The sequence below is a fragment of the Silene latifolia genome, chromosome X (genome assembly GCF_048544455.1).
Source record: "Silene latifolia isolate original U9 population chromosome X, ASM4854445v1, whole genome shotgun sequence".
NCBI lineage: Eukaryota > Viridiplantae > Streptophyta > Magnoliopsida > Caryophyllales > Caryophyllaceae > Silene > Silene latifolia.
Genome location: NC_133537.1, coordinates 70,373,608 through 70,392,402, shown reverse-complemented (window position 1 = coordinate 70,392,402; position 18,795 = coordinate 70,373,608). Strand labels below are relative to the sequence as shown.

At 37.4% G+C, this 18,795-nt stretch overlaps 1 non-coding gene across 1 annotated transcript; it reads left to right on the top strand.

Annotated features, from left to right (window-relative positions):
• The first annotated feature begins 17,826 nt into the window (after positions 1 to 17,826).
• LOC141624084 (small nucleolar RNA R71) lies at positions 17,827 to 17,933 on the top strand. The gene has a single exon (XR_012533895.1). It is a non-coding gene; the product is annotated as a small nucleolar RNA R71 (small nucleolar RNA).
• The last annotated feature ends 862 nt before the right edge of the window (positions 17,934 to 18,795 follow it).

Genomic DNA, 18,795 nt, shown 5'->3' with positions numbered 1-18,795 from the left:
TACAAGATTATAAGGTTAATTAATTATAAATTAACAAACTTATCAAATTAATTAGACTAAACAGGTTATTAATGACGAATTAAGGACGGTGACGATGAATGACAGATACAACTATGTCAAAGATCAAATTCCAGAGACTCAATATTAATGAATCGAATCTCTAAAACTCGGATTGACTTTAATGACGAAAACCCGCAAATATTGGTTACAAGAGATTTAAGTCGGGATTTAATGACGAATTAACAATGAATTATTTACATGTTAGAATTATCATGTTTAAATTATTGTGTCGATGAAACAATGAACAAACAAAAAAAAACGAAAACGAACAGACAACAAAAGACGAAGGAAGAAGAAATGAAGCAGAAACTGCCGCAGCCTCACGAAGAGGCGCAGCAAGTGATGCGTCCCATGGAAGAGGCGCATCAATTGCTGCGTCCTTTCTCGACGGTTGTCTCTTGATAATCCGTAAAAAAAGGTTTTAAAACATGGTTTATAAATTGGTTTTAAGAATACTTTCGACATAAATCTTACATTAATGATTTCAATAAATAATGAACAATAATAAAATAAGGATTTACACCCTCAGACTTACATGTTTGACGAAACGAGATGAACTAAGTTAACGTCTAGTGATGCTCGACTCGAATGTAGACGAAAGTGCCCTCTAGGAGGAAAAAGAATAAGATTGATTAAAGTTGATTATGGTGGAGTTGGTCAAATTGGCCGGTCATGCAAAATGAGGCTGTTACTCAGAAAGATCCGAGCTTACGTGGTCGAAAGTTCAAGCACGTAGACGCCAAAAAGTAAGAACGTGGTCTAGAATGCAAAGGGAGTAGAGAAGGGCGGACACTCGCGTGAGAAATATGTGAGACCGAAGGTCTCTATTTATACTAATCACACGGAGGAAGTAGGCTTTTCGGAGAAACTTTGGAAGTGAATCTCGAAAAGATATGAAAAGATACGAAAAATACGCAAAGAAGGACTTAGGAAGAGGCGCAGCAGGCACTGCGTCTCTTGGAAGAGGCGCAGAACTTGCTGCGTCCTTTCCCAAGTAGTTTCCTCCAGCGGAAGAAAGATTTCCGTGTTTTGATTATGGAATTACGGATTAATCTTATTTTCCTTAATATTTTGTGTGAATATTACGGGAAATTCTTTACCAAAGATTAAAAGATTGCAAAATATGGAATAGAAATATTCAGAACATTCCAGAACATCCTGACTCGGTTTAGAAAATGAAGACGGTTTTTTGACCCGGACTCCAAATCTACTCTAATTACTGCCAAAACGACCGTATCGGCACGTAGATGACAATTATGAGGAAGACGCAAGTATTTGAGTGATCACTTGACGATAAACTTACGAACTGTCACAAATCGTTCCTCGTACCAAACATGTGGCCCAATCATCACCGGGTGGTTTGCGGGAGTTGCGGAAATGAGGTTTCTACACTTACTACTGCCGGCTATTTAGACACACGCCGATAACCACCACCCTTGCGTCCTATGACCGCCGTCATCCACCTAAACAACCCCATGGTCTCCGTCACCAACGCCGGAACACAAGAACAACAAATCTAAATCCTAATTCACACCACCACCAGAACCATTCTCGCCAACTATATCATAAATTGACTCCAAATCATCCGACTAAATAAATAATACAAATATTTTTGTGAAATTTTACATCCTTTTTCATAGATCTAAGTTTTAAATCACAAAATTTTGAAGAAAAAAAAGTACAAAACGGAGAAGCATAAGCGTCATTCATGCGTGATTGTTCGGCCGTTGATATTAACTCTGGCAGAAATTACAGGTCGTCGAACTACACTCGTCACCATCCTCACCGATTATAACGCCAACACCTCACCCTCGATTTCGCAGGCCTATCACCATCCACAACCACCATATATCTCATTTTAAAAAAAAAATGTGATCTAAATCATAGATCTATGAAAAATGAAGAATAATTACAAAAAACTAACCGAATTAATAACATTGTTGTGACATTGTAATTCAAATAAATCCTATTTAAGGTAAAAATCACTTTAATTATGGTTGTGGGGGGTGACAACAGGTCGACAATGGCGGATTGATGATGATCGAAGGCCAGATATCACGGAGCTCTGGCGACGGTGGAGGTTGTGGCCGGTAGTGACGACAGGAGGTGGTGGTGGTGGTGGTGGTGGTGGGCCTGGCGTCTGATCTTAGTGGATGAGGGTATATGGAGTTTTGGTTTATGTGAAAGTACGAGAGTTTGGTGGAGTTACAAGATGTTTAATGTGGGTTATTGATCTTTCAATGTCATGGTCTTTATCTAGTTCGTAAGTTCGCACTGAACTTTCAGTTCGCACGAGATCCTATTTCTTTTCTATATATATATATATATATATATATATATATATATATATATATATATATATATATATATATATATATATATATAGAGAGAGAGAGAGAGAGAGAGAGAGAGAGATTTGGGATCCGGTGAGAACCACCTACATAGTGAGAACCGTAAGAACGCCACCTTACAGATTTTTTTCTAAACAATAACGACATATTTGGATTCGGCATAGAATATTATAGCTAGATAACATATTTCTTGGTCCAAAAAATATAAATTATTGACGAAATTCGAGACGAGAAATATTTTATTAATTTTCATGCACCTATTACTCATTTTTTTATGTATCTAACAATTTTCATACACCTAGAACTAGTTTTCGTGCATCTAGAGTCTGATATTTTAATGCACCTTATAATCATTTTCATGCATGTAAAATTTTTCATGCACCTAATATTCGTTTTCGTGCATCTATGACGATTTTAGTATACCTAATTGTACTTTTTTACATTAAGTTTATATTTTGTTAATACAATCACTAAAGTTTGTTTAGCTATACAAAAAATGTGTTTGAATAAACTAAACTAAGGGTAAATGATCCATCAAAACTTTCGGAACAATATTTGATGATGATGATTTAGGTTCTCATTATGTTAGTGGTTCTCACCGGATCCTGACCCTATATATAAGATGATAATAGTAACAACATATATACTGCCACACCACGAATCTAGAAATTCATTTCGGACAATTGAACTTTCTCAAACTGTTTCTTTTTAAGAACCAAAAAAAATTGTGCCAAAATAACAGATGCAAAGAAGAACAAAAGACCTTGTACGCGTAATGGGTCTTGAAGGACTATTTCTGCGTCTCCCTGACCAAATCCACCCACATTAGGATTACTCGTTAATGGTTGATCAAGTTTGATAGATTCACCCTCTGAAACAAGAAGCTCTGGTCCTGGAGGTATAATATCAACCACTTCACGCCCATCCAAGGCATCCGCTATGCTTATTTCGTATCCGCCTTTTTTCTTTTCGTAAAATTTTCTTTACTATACTTTCAAATAAGTCGTATCTTGTTCAGACCTATAAATAGAACGGAAGTTATAGTTAAAGCCGCTAGTAAAAAACCGAAATAACTAGTTAGAGTAGGCATGAAGGAACTAAATGGAATATGTTCTTTTTATGCATATGTTTATAAAGTACTTACCTAAGATTATATTTTGTTTTGAGAGGTTTGACGAAAAAAAAGTATAGTTAAAATTTATATTTTTTATATTTTAATAATAATAAGTTCAATTGAAAGTTTTTAATTCATCAACTATTACATTCAAAGAAAGTAAGGGCGGTCTAAAAAAAAAGAAACGGCTTATTGTGACATCTACACATCTCGTGATTTTGAATCAACGGATTTTTTGAAAAACTCTTGAATAAACTAATCTATCTAATAGTAAAAAAATAAGAACTTTGGCATAGAATTTAATTTACAAATGACACTTAAAATTGCTTTCACTATACGGAGAATAAATTGGAAAAATCATTTCGAGTTTGTTCTTTTTTTTAGATAACGCTTTTAAATGAAAATGGAACTCATTAGACTCAGCAATGGAGTTTATCCATCTAAAAAATATTTAGAATAACAAAAAAGCTATTAGATTATGAAATCTTTATTTCGCCCAACTCGATTCTAAGACTAGTAATTGGTTATTATCTTTACCGTTATACGTTTTACATTACTTATAAATATTATATTTATTTATATATAGTTAGGTAAAAAAACCCTTGGATCTAAAGCAAGAACCAGAATAAAAAAGGATGCATCACAAATATTGATTAATTTGTGTTTTTTTTTTTTTGAGGATTTAAAAATTTCTTAAAATTAAACAATTCCCGATAAACTTTTCTATTCTATAAATAAAGGTGAAAAGGAGACTTATACATTTTGCGTCTAATTTAATTGATAGATATAATATTCTTCCGGAATTTTTCACAAATTATTCAACTGTCAGAGTCTCACTTCCCCAGATCCTCGGTTTATAACCTGAAATTGATACAATCATAAAGAAATACTTTTGTATTTGATAAATTTTATATATAAAAAATTTTTAATGGTGCCTAGTTCCATATGGACAAATAAGAAAAAATGGACAAATAAGAAAAAGGGAAGATAAAAATTATCTCCTACTTCGCTTGCTGTGTCAGAAGAAGGATAGCTATACTGATTCGGTATACTCTAAAGACACCTTTGGTACAATATGGGCAATCTTACAAAGATGTAGATTCTCTGTAAAATAAATGTAAATTTACTGGTTTCATCTTTTACTAATTTGCCTTTAACTGTACAAAAATATGTGGAGCTCAGCATGTCTGGAAGCACAGGAGAACGTTCTTTTGCGGATATTATTACCAGTATTCGATACTGGGTCATTCATAGTATTACTATACCTTCCCTATTCATTGCGGGTTGGTTATTCGTCAGCACAGGTTTAGCTTATGATGTGTTTGGAAGCCCTCGGCCAAATGAATATTTCACAGAGAACCGACAAGGAATTCCATTAATAACAGGCCGTTTTGATTCTTTGGAACAACTCGATGAATTTAGCAGATCCTTTTAGGAGGCACAATGACCATAGATCGAACCTATCCAATTTTTACAGTGCGATGGTTGGCTGTTCACGGACTAGCTGTACCTACCGTTTCTTTTTTGGGATCAATATCCGCAATGCAGTTCATCCAACGATAAACAAAACCGAATTCTAATTATAGAGCTACGACACAATCAAACCCGAATGAACAAAATGTTGAATTGAATCGTACCAGTCTTTACTGGGGATTATTACTTATTTTTGTACTTGCTGTTTTATTTTCCAATTATTTTTTCAATTAACAATTAAATAAAAAGAACCAAAGCAACATTAAATATATAGAATTAGAATAGAGTTGAAACTCTCTTATCTCATTCGGAAGGCCCTCGTTTCATAATTATCAATGACTGTTTATGTCTCTAGCACGACCACTTGATGAAATGTGGAGGGAAGTGGGTTAAATGGCCGATACTACTGGAAGGATTCCTCTTTGGATAATAGGTACTGTAGCTGGTATTCTTGTGATCGGTTTAATAGGTATTTTCTTTTATGGTTCATATTCTGGATTGGGCTCATCGCTATAGTAATTGGATGAACCGAAGAATAGATATGAAAGTATAAGAACTCAACGGGACCTTCCTTCCCCCTCGACTTAGACAAACAACGAAGGGGAAGGTCCCATTAAATTAAGAATTAAAATATCATAAATCATAAAAAATACTTTCGTATAAATGAGAAAAGAGCCCCCTTTATTTTTTTTTTTAGAGATATAGATTTGGTCATTCAGAACATCTATTCCTCGATAGTACGTAATTGACCCTTCGTAAATTGTTCGAAAAAAGGGAATATTTTAATTTAGTCAATGACACAATAGACTATCTATTTTTATAGATTAAATAAACTGCAAGAAGTTTCATTTGTTCAATAAATTTGATTTCCTCAATTTGTCCACTCCTTTAAATTTCAATTATACGTTTACCAATAATAAAAAATCTAAAAAAAGGTTAAATAACGAAAAAAGATAAATTCTTCCTAAGTCTTTGACGAATGTAATCAAGACTCATTACTCATTATTATTTTGACACACGACAAGGCATTACATTGAAATATGAAATATGATGATAATAGTAACATCATTCCAATTTCGATTGAAAAAGGTGAAAAAGTCAAATAGTTTTCTTCGCGATAGTTATATTATATAATATACATATATATATACATATATATACATATATACATATATACATATATATGTATATAGGGTCGAGTTCAGGTACGAACTGAGTTACGGTGCGAACCGTACGAACTAGCTTCAACCCAGTTTTTTTTTTTCAGATACACTTTATTTCTTTACCAAATACACCTCTTATTCAGATACATTTTATAACATATGTAGATACACTTTTTCCACATTAAAATTCTAGATGCACTTTTACACTTTTTTAAGCACTAATTTTTTTGGGAGTTTTAAGACTAACGCCCGAGATACATTTTATACTATTTGCATATACACATATCAGTATTGTCAGATACACATGTCAATACTCATATATACGCATATCAGTACTGCCAGATACACATGTCAATAATCCCAGATACGCATATCAGTACTGCCAGATACACATGTCAATACTTCCAGATACACATATTGTGTATCCAGTAGTATTCATTAACGTATCTAGTAGTATTCATACACGTATCCAACCCCAAACACTACTTCCCACCACCAACCACCACCACCACCTACAGCCACCACTACCACCCCACCGCCGCCACAACCCCGCCGCCACCACCACCGCCACCACCATCACTACACCCCAGACGTGACACCATCTTGCATCATCCGTCGTCGACAGTAACACATACAAACTGAAAGCAGAAATGGTGGAATTACATAAAGGCGAAGGAGAAAGAAAAGATAGATCTCCTACAATTAACCACCAACTCGCGACCACGGCCACCACCTTTCCTCCTCACACCACCCAATTTCGCAACCTAGCCACCTTGCAAGGCTAGATCTGATCGCCAATAACACGCCATTGATACCATCGGCAACCTTTGATACCACCTGCTGCATATTTTGACCACCACAAAAAGCACGGCTTTCCTCCTCCCCCCCCCCCCCCCCCTCCCCATAAACACCTTAGATCTACTCAAATTTTTAAAAGATGATGATTCAATTCCTAGATCTACGGAAAAAAAAGAGGAGTTTTATAAAAATTAACCACACAAATGAATATGTCAAAAATGTTCGAATCAAACAGATGGTGCGGCAAGGTTGATAGTAAAGTGGCGCCCTATCTCCGACGACATCTGGGTGGTGGAGGATGAGAGCTTCACAAGATTAACGAAAGGGGAAGGGAATACGAGGCGTTCGAACTCCGGCAATACACCGCTAGAAGAGCCTGACATTAGTTGCGGGCTCCGGTGTCAGCGTCGGCGTCGGTGTGGGTTGCTTGCGGAGGTGGGAGTGGAATGAGTGAAATGCGTGGGTGACTGTGTGTTGATTGTGGAAGGAGGCAAATTAGTACAGGGTTGGTAATGAGACGGCGGCGACGGAGGAGTCAGCCTGGTGCGTCGGCGAGGAAGATGTCGGAGCTCCGAGTGTGATGAAGAGGTAGTGGTCAGTTGATAAGGATGAAGGATGTAGTGATTGGGGGTTGGATTTGGAATGACAGTAGGAGTATTAGGGAGGTAATCCTAGTCTTTTATTTGTTTGATTAAGGGATAGGGAGGAGTTCGTACGGTTCACACCGTAATTTAATTCGCACAAGATCCCGATTAGAATATTCTATATATAGAATATATATATATATATATATATATATATATATATATATATATATATATATATATATATATATATATATATATATTCAAAACCAAGGGACTTCAATGTAATTAAAGAAAGTTATGCAAATTAATTATACTATATAGTTTTAAATCAATAGCACCGTGTGATGGACCTGATTAAGGGAACTCAATGCAAATATTATATAGTTTGGGTTAAAATTAAATTATATAGAAGCTTGGTAATTTTCCTAAACATTTGGAAGAAACTAAAACATGGTCAATTCCTTAAAATAAAATAATTAATTAAGATGCTCAATTTCCTTAAAATAAAATAATTAAATAAGATGGTCAATTTCAAGGAGACTAAAAGAAAGAAGATGCTTGGTAATTTTCCTAAATATTTATAAAAGACTAAAAGATGGCAAATTTCCTTAAAATAAAATAATTAATTAGGATAAACATGCACACTTATGATATTAATTATTACCATCATAAAATTATATATTAAATTTAAAATCTATGCAATTTTATTAAACTTTATAGTTTATTAGATGTATAGAGATGTTAATTATTTAACATACAAAAATATAATATAATTAGGTTATAAATAATTCAAGTTACATTCCATAATATATAATATTGCATAATTCTTTCGATTTGATTTAATGGATATATGTAATATATTTATATAAATATATAATCCTCTTAAAATTGCATGCCTAAGTAGTAAAAGTAATTTCACCAGTAAAGAAAAGAATTGTAGTAACATTGGATATAGTTATATGATAGTAATAACTCATTTGAATAGTAAACCTAACAATATTATATTATCAGCGAGATTGGTGATAGTGGTAGAAACAACAACAAGAGTAGTGAAATAATCATTATTAATGCGACAATAGTGAAAGTAACAATAATTACGATGTGAGTAGTGAAATTATCAATATTAATGCGGGAATAGTGACAGTAACAATAATTAAGGCGGGAGTAGTGAAAGTAACAATGATTACGGGCAAGTAGTGAAATGTTGTTACTATTGTTTCATTAATAAGATTAAAATATTAATAGCGGGAGTAGTGAATTTGTCTCAAAATTTATTTCATTGTAATTTTAGGATATGTCATAGAAAAATATATTAATGATAAATTTATGGGTTATGCAATTTAAATAATTTTATTTAATGAAAAAAAAAATTAATGGTAAGTAGAGGTAGCCCGGGAGAAGCCGGGCACCAATACTAGTATATATATAGATTTGGGATCCAGTGAGAACCAACAACATAATAAGAACCATGAGAACTCCACCTTACGGAACGTTTTTAAGAAAAACAATGACATATTTGGACTCGGCATAGAATTTTATGGCTAGAAAACACATTTCTTAGTACAAAACATATTAAACTATTGACGGAAATCGAGACGAAATACTTTTTATTAATTTCATGTACTTATTACTCATTTTCAAGTATCTAACAATTTTCATGCACATAGATGATGCGATCCCGCTAAGTGTTCACAAATTAAGATGTGGTCGTTGGTCACGGTCGAATCAAAACACAATTTATAGCTCCACAAACAACTCTACAATTAGTAAAGAGGCAAGTAAAGGTCGGATCCCAAGGGACGGGAGTTGAAATGAGATTTCTATTGTAACTAGTGGTGTCTAAGGGGTGTCACAAATTGGGTTGATGTAGAAGGTCACTAAACTAAAATAGCAATAAAAAATAAACAAGCAAGATGAATTAAAGGGGTGTAAACAATTGATTAAAGGCACTAGGGTGTCATGGGATCATAGGGGAATCATGGGATATGATCATACAAACATGTTCTCAAATTATAAGCAAGCAATTATTGTTGTGATGGATTGAGTTGGGTTATATCTTACAATCCTAGGAAAGTTTGGGTCCCGGAGCCGAATCGATTAGATTGTACAACACCTACAAGTCGACTTAATCTTCCCTACTCAACAACATGCATGGTCTAATGAGACTCGAGTTGGGTTATGTCTTACAAGTCTCATTGAAAAGATAGAAGATGATAGTAAATGCAAGGATTCATAGGCTTAGCATTTCATCAAATATAACATGTGCATGAGTTGAGATCAAAACAAGCAAGCAAATAAAACATGAAAGCATATTAATTTAAGCATGAATCATTCCCCATGTTGGTTTCCCCTAATCACCCATTAACCCTAGCTAAGAGACTACTCACTCATTATCATGTTGATCATGCTAGCAAGGTTGTCAATCATACCAACAATATGAAACATGATGAATAAATGAAAGTAATTAACAAGAATTAAAAAGGGATTAAGAGATTATACCTACTAATGATTCCAATAATAAAGCAAAGATAAAAGAAGTACTTGAATGCTTGATTGAGAGGTTGTCAATCTCCCAACAATAACCCAAATAATCTTCAATTACCCAAAATAAAGGATGAACAAGAGAGAGATTAAAGAACTAAAACTTGGATTAAAACTTGATTAATACTTGATTACAATATTAAAGAGAGATTTGATTGATATTAACTACACTAATTATTGATAAGAAGAACATGCTCCTCTAATTAGACTAATGGGGTATTTATAGTGGAAATTAGGGAGGATGCATTAGGGTTAACTAAGGGCTAAACTAGTAATTACACTTTTTAAGTTGAGCAAGGAGGACCCGGTATTTTTCGAGAGAAGGGGTTCTTTCTTTGTAGCTTGGAGAAGACAATCCGTGCTGTGCTAGAATCCGGGCGGAATAGGGTCGGGACGGGCGGATTCTGGCGTTGGAATCCGGGCGGATTCAGGGGAATCCGGGCGGATTCAGGGGAATCCGGGCGGATTGTGGAGGGGGAATCCGAGCGGATTGTGGCAAAGCCGCTCGGATTGTGCTGCTGCGGGACGGACGGATTGTTGACAATCCGCTCGGATTGTCAGTCAGCAACAAATCTTCTTCTTTTCTTCCCTTTTCTTCATAAATTCCTTGGGGATTTCCTTGGGGACTCAAGGATCCTTTCTCAACATTGCTCTTCTACTTATGATATGTACAAAGGCCTTCTAATCTTGTCTCTCCTTGATGCTTGGTCATTGAATTCGATCAATTTAGTCTCGTTTTGCCATGAAAATGCAAGATTCTTACTCCTTTCCTACCAAGGGATCAAAATCTCAAAGAATATGCAAAACAAAGAACTAAAGATAAGAAATGACCCAAATAAGCACTAAAAAGCATGGGAACAAGGCTAATTCGGGGGTTAAATATGCGCCAATTATGGTCACATCAAATATCCCCAAACCGAACCTTTGCTCGTCCCGAGTAAAGAGGTGATAAAGACTAGGACCAATACTAACCTATCCTAATAATATAGCCGATATGAGACAATTAGCGGGTCTCACTCCGCCCCTTCAACTCACAACAAGACAACCATGAGGTAGGATGCCTTCTTGCAAGGCAAGGTGGGTCTTGCCAAAATGGCGACACATCCAAACATTAAGCACACAAAAACACATAATGGATGCATCTACAAAAAGAATAGCCACTTCCTCATCAAGTGGCGGAGGCACTAAAGAGGAACAAATTTAAGAGCATGTAATCCTTCACAAATACTAGTTCAACAAATTACTAAGTCTAAGAGGATGGCACTAAATCACCTCCAAATGGTGTTAAACTAGACTACTTTCGTCCTCAATTTCCAAATGCTTTCGTCAAGAGCGATCGGATGGTTGTGGAATGATGATCCCTATGATGCTAGTAGCATATGACATGACAAGTCTCGAATTCTCTACAAAAGTAAAGGTCATGGATCGTCCCAAGCTCGACCAAGTGGCTTGACAAAAGGCTTTTTGGGAATGAAATGCTCAAATCTTTATTCACAACGGGTGGATATGACTAGTATTCAAAATTGTCCTCATTTCACTTTCACATTTCAAAAATTTAAGATGGGGTTTGTCCCTTCCGGGCTAGTGTCCTTTGCTTTCGCCAATCGCTTATTAGGCAACCGGTTAACCTCTAGACAATAGCTTTTCGGGGAGATAGTCACTCTGTCTCTGGGCGGCCGAATTCACAACCGTATGGGGGCCCAATTCAATGGATCCCGCACCAAAGCACATCGAAGTGGTACGCCTCCATCAAAACAACTTAACTTTCTCAACTTTCAACAATTCATAATATTTGAGGTTTCCTTAGCATTACATTACTTCCACATGACAAAATTTCTTTGAAATGAGCACTTCAAGCTTATTGATAGAAAATATTTTTGGGTTGCCTTACCACAAGGTCAAACAACGTCACCTAGACAAGTTAACCAAGTCCACATCGCATCACGGGGTTGGATAGGTGACTCACATGCAAACCCTTGACTAGGCCTTGGGTCATGGGTCAAACGACACTAGTATGACACTATCTAGGGTGTTTTACAACCATTCTAGTAGGCAAAGTCTTAAGTTGAACAAGTATTTATAATGGCTTAGTTGCTCTTGTCGAAGTTCCTAAATAGGCATTTTTCAAAACATTTCTAACATGAAACTACATGCCATGATGCAACTAATATAAACATCCTAATGCAAGTGGTTCTATCAACTAATATGACATATAAACTAAATGCAAGTCCTAAATTCACATTGTTATACCGCATCAATCAAAATAAAGCCACATAGTCATTAACATAAAGAGGAAAAAGGAGATTGGAAAGATCATACCATGCGGTCTTCAATATCCTCATGTCTCGGATGTGGCGTAGTCAATCAATGTGAACAAGGATAGAACAAACACAATATATACAAGACAATATATGCAAGACTACAAAAAGGAAATAAACATGTTTTTGGGTTTTCAATTTTCAAATTTTTATGATTTTTGAAATTTTTCAATTTTTTTGGATTTTTGAATAAGAGTTAAATGTTAGAATTCCCATCCCCACACTAATATGGGCATTGTCCTCAATGGCCAAAATGATGGAAATTATGCAAAGATGATGCATGATTTCTATACTAAATGCAATCTACACTAAGCTACACTACATGATGCATGGTTTTTGTTATAACGGAGAGGATAATTTAGATTACCTCCCGTTGTGTATGCATTAACTTCCCCAAACCGAGTAAGACACTATTGCTAATGTCCAAGGATGGGTATAGTTCATGCACACACTATGCTATGCATGAAACTAATTTGTCATTTTGGATTTTGAAAATGGGAACAATAAAATGAGAACACCTCAATGGTACCGAGGTGTGAGTCCTCTAATGGGGCTAGGACTACTCTAACAATGATCAAAATGAAATAAAATACAAAGAGAGAAATAGACAAACCATGAGAGGGTAGGAGTCTCCAAGGCTTGCTAATCTTCCATCATGCTATCACCATCACTTCCCTTATGAGAAGTGGTCACATTGCCACTTTCCTTGTCATTTGCTTCTTCACTTTCTTCCTCATCTTCCTCATCATCATCTTCACCATCCTTTTCTCCTTCACTTGCTTCTTCCTCAATATTATTATCAACTTCTTCATCATTTCCAACAACCTCATTGTCACCCATAACGACCCTAGATGCACCCGGAAATAAGACTTCTCTATCCGCCCAACTAGGCAAAGGACATGATGGATCAAGTAGTCCTTGCCTAGCTAAGTGTAGGAGGGGTGGATATTGAGCCAAGTAGGCATTTTTCCGATCTTCATAGGCTTGCTTGTGCATTGCTTGCATGAGAAGAGTCACATAGTCTTTCCCAACTTCAACTCCTTCCGGCTTGAACTCTTCATACTTAAAGGGGTAAGGTGGTATGACAATGGAAGAGGAGGGCATTTCAAGACCACCCTTTTGTTGTTGAATGATATACTCGGCCTCTTTGGAAAGGGGAAGTAGATAATTGGTCCGGTGGACGCTTAGACGGCAAATCTTCGAAGGCAAGGTGAACGATTTAGCTTCACTAGTGAGCCATCCATACTTAGTGTCAAGGGGGTTATGGGCAACCCACTTGAACTTGTGAATCATAGTATGCATATCAACAAGATGGCCACCCTCCTTTGCTTTGTACTTGTTATCCTTATTGAAGTTAGGATCAAAGTGCTTAGCTAGGAGTGTGACTAGGCCGCCATTGACAATAACGGTCGTGCCCTTCTTCCCACAATCAATGTTGAGCCATCTATCTACCAAGAGCCTCAAAGAATTGTAAGGCATGGTGTGTACTCTTCCGATATTCAAAGCCGATTCAAGGAGAATAAAATCAAGTCTTGTGAAATGGTTGGTATCTTTCCTAGCAATTATGGTGTTACCCACGACCTTGTGCCATACTCTTATGCCCGGATGGTGGACCAAAAGAGCACGACTCGCATGAAAATCCTCAAATTTCTTCCCGGAGATTGCCTCCCAAAGAGGTTCGGGGTCATACTTTCCATAACTCTTAAAATAACTCGGTTCATCACTAAGACCCAAAATTTCACCCAATTCCCTAACGGTAATGCGCCTACTAACATTAGCTAGACGAAACTCGAGATTCTCCCTATTCTCAACTTTGGTGACTTTCAAGGAACTTAAAAATTCCAAGGTAAGGGAGGGGTATGTCAATTCCCTTGTTTCAAACAATTTCTTCAACCCCATGGCATTGAAAAAGGCTTTTGTTTGCTCAAGAACACCCAATTTTTCTAAGGTATCTTCACATATGAATTTGGTGGATTGTAATGACTTCATAGCAAACTTGACAAAGGTATTTCTATGGGTATCGGAAATAAAAGTTACCTCCGGATAATGCAAAAGTTGATCAATTACCGGAGTAGAAGGTGTTGTTGCTCCCATAGAAGGTTGTTGTTGTTGTTGCACTTCCAAGTTTGATGTTGCTACCACCATAGCCAATGCTTTCTTTGTTTGAAGAGCTTTTTGCCTTTGTGAGAGTGCCTTAGCCTTTGGTGCCTTTGTTGCCTTTGTTGCTCCCTTAGTCCTTGCCATTGATGAACTAACCAAGAAAAGAATGAAAAATCTTCAATTTGTAGTATGCCCAAATCGATTTGAAGGTGAAAGGCTTTGCCTTTATGAAAACAAAAATCGACTCAAGGGTTGAAGATTTTGTGCTTGGTTTTGATTTTTGTTGAAGAAGGAGTGATTAATTTCTTGTTGGAAGGATGGTTTGATTTGATTTTGGTGAATGTTGTTGAGGGTTTTTGTTTTTGTGATGGAGAGGATGAGGGTTTTGATGTTGTGGGTAGTGTTTATGAATGAATGAATGAATGAATGAATGAATGAAGGTGGGAGGGGTTTTAAAGAGACCGAAATTTTCGAATCTGCAGGGGCAATCCGTGCGGATTCTGCCCAATCCGTGCGGATTCTGCTCCTTCTGGACTTTGCAAAACTCGCCTAAAGACGGGCGGATTTGTGACAATCCGCTCGGATTTGCTGAACACGGGACGGGCGGATTTGCTTAAAGACGGACGGATTTCAGTCCAGAAAATTTTGCTTGTTTTCCTCAGCTGCAAAGACGGACGTATTTCTTACAAGACGGACGGATTCTTCAAGACGGGCGGATTCTTCACAGGACGCCCGGATTCAGTCACAGTCAAGAAATTTTCAAAATTCAGCTCAGTTCAGGACGCGCGTCTTTTCTACAATACGCTCGGATTCTTCAAGACGGGCGGATTCTCGGGAATCCGCTCGGATTATTCCCCTGTGTACACGGATTCAGTTCCATCCGTGCAAACTGCATTTCCCATACCGTTCTTCCATTCTTTCTTCAAGTCTTGTGTTCGTCATTGTGGGGGCACTACTAAGGCATGGATAGCCTAGGCAATTGCCATCCCCACACTAAGCTAAAAGCACTACACATCAATTGAAATCGTTAGTCCCTCCCTCACTTTCTCTCAAACATGACAATTATTTTGATCAAAGTAAATAAAAATCCAAAGATGACAAAAAATGCAATACAAGAATTGAAATGTAAGTTAGGGAGTTAGAAATATTTACAAGTGGTGGTTTAGGGAGGACTCCACCAAACTCTCATTCTTGATGAGATGTCAAGGGGGCATGTCCAAGGTGTTGTTGATGTTGCTCAACACCTTGAAGAAGTAATCAAAAGCTTGTTCATTATCATGGTAGAGGTTCTCAATAGACCGTGGCCCTTGTTGTTGGTCTTGATCGATGGCATTACCAATGTAGGGATTAAAAATCCCTTCAAGCTCGTCGTCCCAAAGACCACAAACTTCATTGAGTTGATCATTGAAAATCTCTTGCTTAGATGGAGACAACTCTCCCAATTTCTTCTCTTGGCCAATGAGGCCATCCTCTTCTTCCTTGGTTGATTTTGATGAGCTTTGCAAGCTCTCCTTGTCACAATTCACTTGCTCTTTGAATGGAGCATCTTCAATTTTCTTCTTCCATTAAAGTTCTGATTTCTTCCTTTCATCCTTTCGGCTATAATGATCAATCATGAAACATGGTTCATGCAAACGAGGAGCTCTCATAGTCTTGTCAAGATTAAAAGTTATGCTTTCATATCCCACTTCTAGAGTGAGCTCACCATGTTTCACATCAATCACCGCACCGGCGGTGTGTAGGAAAGGTCTTCCTAGGATGATTGGAATGTTGGAATCCTCCTCCATATCAACAATGACAAAGTCCACCGGGATGAAAAACTTCCCAATTCGCACGGGGACATCTTCCCATATCCCTAACGGTGTCTTTGTCGATCTATCGGCCATTTGGAGTGTGATGTTGGTGCATTTAAGCTCTCCCATCCCCAACCTTTTACTCACCGAGTACGGCATGACACACACACTAGCCCCTAGATCACATAAGGCTTTGTTGATCGTCGTGTCGCCAATGGTACACGGTATTGAGAAGCTTCCCGGATCCTTTAACTTTGGAGGTGAACTCCCTTGAAGTATTGCACTACTCACCTTAGTGAAGGCGATAGTCTCAAGCTTCCGGATCGACTTCTTCTTTGTGAGGATATCTTTCATGTATTTCGCATAGGCCGGCACGTGATTGATTAATTCCGTGAAAGGAATTGAGACTTCCAAATTCTTCACAATTTCCATGAACTTTCCAAGTTGATCATCAAATTTGGGCTTGGCTTGACGACTTGGAAAAGGAAGTCTAATCACAATGGGCTCCTTCTCCTTGGCCTTGTCATCATTTTTCTTTGAAATTTCTTCTTTTGATGATTCTCCATCTTTGGAGTTTTGCACAATTTCTTCCTTTTCACTAGCTTCCACAACTTCATCCTCAACTTGCTTCTTCGGTGCTTCATACCTTGTACCACTTCTCAAATGAATGGCACTAACCGTTTCATGTCTAGGGGGATTACTTTGAGGTGGTAATTGCCCCTTTTGTCTTTGTGAGCTTGAAGATGCTAGTTGAGTCAATTGTGTTTCCAACATCTTGGTGTGAGCTAGAATGTTGTTGATGGTGGTTTCCTTTGCTTGGCTATCTTTTTGCATTTGAGTGAAAAATTCTTGTTGATTCTTTTGCATTTGGAGGACCGCTTTTTGGACATCAAAACCTTGGTCATTTTGGTGATTGTATGGATTTTGATTTTGGTAACCTTGGTTTTGATTGTAAAAGGGTCTTTGATTTTGGTTTCTCATGGGTGGTGGAGTGTATGTTGTTTGAGGGTTTTGAACATTTTGGCTTTTGTATGAGAGATTTGGATGGAATTTGGTGTTTTCATTGTAAAAGTTGGAATAAGGGGTACCACTCTTGTATGCTTGGAAAGCATTCACTTGTTCATTTGTTCCCCTACATTCACCTTGGTCATGTCCCAAAGTTCCACAATTCTCACATATCCCACTTGGGATTGATGAGGATGCCGTCATGGCATTAACATGATGCTTCGATGATTTTGAGTTTTCCTCAAGTCTAGCCATAGCTTGTTCAAACTTCAAGTTGATTGTGTCAATGTGAGCACTAAGTTGAGCACCCAATTGAGTAACGGAGTCCACTTCATGCATTCCTCCTCTAGTAGCCTTGCGAGGTCTACTATATTGTGAGTTATGGACCGTCATTTCCTCAATCTTGTTCCATGTTTGATTGTCATCAACTTCGGTGAACATTCCATTTGATCCCATATTGAGAATGTTCCTAGAATCTTCATATAAACCATTCCAAAATTGTTGCACCAAAAACCATTCGCGAAGTCCATGGTGAGGACATGAGCGACAAATTCCCTTGAACCGCTCCCAAGCTTCATACAAAGACTCTTCATCCCTTTGCTTAAAACCCGTAATTTGAGCTCTTAGCATGTTAGTCTTTTCCGGTGGGTAGAATTTTTTGTAGAAAGCTAGAGCCAACTTCTTCCAAGAATCTATTCCAAGGGTGGCCTTATCAAGGCCCTTCAACCATTGCTTCGCGGTGCCGATTAAGGAAAAAGGAAATAAGACCCATCTAATTTGGTCTTGAGTCACGCCCGTTTGAGAGATTGCATCGCAATAGTCGCAAAAGGTTTCCATATGAGAATGAGGGTCCTTAGTAGGCATCCCCCCAAATTGGCTCCTCTCAACTAATTGGATGAAGGCGGACTTGGCAATAAAATTTCCGGTTAGATGTTGCGGCGTAGGAGTACCATTTGGTAGATTCTCCTCGGTGGGTACGGAGTGTGACGAGAATTTTGGCATTGTAGGTGGATTTTGTAGGGTATTGTGTAATGGGTTTTCTTCTCCTTCTATTGCGAAAGGATTGACAAACTCACTAGTGGGTTGAACAACTTCACTAATACCTCTTAAATTCCTCCTAACAAGTCTCCTATTGTTCGTCAAGGTTCTTTCGATTTCACGGTCAAAAGGTAACAAATCACCTTGTAACCTTCTAGACATGCAAAATATCAAACAACTCGAAAACAATTAGAACAAACCTTGAGGAGTTTTAATTCCTCAAGGCGAAGAAAGACACAACTAACGACAATAAAAAGAAATCTAAATCAAACAAACACCGTCCCCGGCAACAGCGCCATTTTTGATGCGATCCCGCTAAGTGTTCACAAATTAAGATGTGGTCGTTGGTCACGGTCGAATCAAAACACAATTTATAGCTCCACAAACAACTCTACAATTAGTAAAGAGGCAAGTAAAGGTCGGATCCCAAGGGACGGGAGTTGAAATGAGATTT